We start from the raw sequence: 1,651 nt of genomic DNA, 5'->3' as shown, positions 1-1,651 counted from the left end.
GCCTGCTAACAGCAAAACAAACAAAAAGCTTCAGTTTATCTGAAAAGATGTTCCATTTAAAAAAAAAATCCTTTTTTGGCATATTAAGTAGGTGAGTAAAAAAAAAATCAGACTTTGTTACAGCAAAGCAAGAGCAATTAAATTAAATGCACCTCAAGAAGAAAGCACTCCCCTAGATCAGCGCGGCAATAAGAGCTTGTCGATCCCCATACTGGTGCTTTTCTAAACACTTTTTGAAGTACAGAAGGCAGAACGCTCAACACTTTGGCTTTGTCACAGCTGACAGCCTGTCGGTTTTAATGAAAATGCTCTCCATTTAGAAGATGACAGAAATTACATGCATTTCCCCTTTTATTTTTCTATCATCTTTTCTGTCTCTCATTTTTATAGTAGAAGGAGGGGCTGGTTATTAAAGCATTGCATAAGTATGCAAAAATATATTAAGAAGAGAGGAAAAGGAAAAGCTTTAGCCCTGCAATTATACACAATGTGTGTTGGTGAGCAATACATACTGTGGGATAACATCTGATGCGTGGCAATAACTATTTACTTTTAGTTATCTTTAAAGAGAGTGAGGCAAAAATCTCTAGATAATGCTTTAAGTGGAGGTTTTATTATACAATTGCCTGAGTAATTTCCAACAGGAAGACGATCTAAGCAGTGTTAGATAGCTCAAGTATGTTCATAACTTCTGTAGAAAATATAGCAAGATAACACCGAACAATTTCTTGGCTCTGTACAGCTTTCATAGACCTCTTTTATTAAGTGGCAGGTTTTTAATAAGTGTACCCAGTCATCGACCCAGATATATAACTGCATCTGAGGAAACTTCTTCCAGGACTGAGGAGGGAAGGCTTCACTTGCAGATACAAGTCAGTATTATGGTATCTGGAAATAGCACACAAATCTATAAATATTCTTCAGTGTGGCTGTAGCCACTCCGTGATTCCCCAGTTTTGACTCCAGAGCAAGTATTAGTGGCGATAACCTGTACAAGGTAGTAATACTGAGGAAGTGAGCTTTCGGCAGTTTCAAGAGGAGCTCTGAACTTGATCTTCTAACTTAAGTTCTGTGACAGTTGCTTCATGCTTATCCTAAGGAGAGACACAAATTTAATTATTAATGATGGCCTGTATAGACCGTGTCTCAAAATTATGCAGAGGCTCGCAAGAGCTTTAGAAAAGCATAGAGAAAGAAATGAATTTTTAAACTTTGGACACATTTTATGATCTTAAACTTGTGGATACTAGTAGTCTCTAACAGTGTGACTTTTTGTGGAAATGGAATTGCGTATGTTTAGCAAAGGTGAAATGGGATCCCAGAAAAAAGAAAGCTACGTGAAGCCGTTGTTCAAGGCACACTTTTCTGCTTCTCAGCTGTTTGGGTTCCGCTTGCTTGACACAAAGGCATAGCATGTGCAAATGTATTGGGGGGACCAGAAGGGTCACGACCATCCCATTAGCACCTTTTAATATGTTCCTGGTCCTGTGATGTGATAGCAGCTGAGCAGTGTCTCCTCCAGAATCTACCCCTGCATAGTTTGATAACAGAGGTACGTGCCAGCTTGCAAAGTCTGATCTAAGACTTTATGGGTTGCAGAGGACATGTCTGCATGGTATACGCAGCCTGGATCCTCCGTCTGGCCTGCCTC

Source organism: Buceros rhinoceros, unplaced genomic scaffold (genome assembly GCF_000710305.1).
Source record: "Buceros rhinoceros silvestris isolate BGI_N320 unplaced genomic scaffold, ASM71030v1 scaffold2565, whole genome shotgun sequence".
Lineage (NCBI taxonomy): Eukaryota > Metazoa > Chordata > Aves > Bucerotiformes > Bucerotidae > Buceros > Buceros rhinoceros.
The sequence above is the reverse complement of the archived record's forward strand: the minus strand, read 5'-3'. Positions refer to the sequence as shown.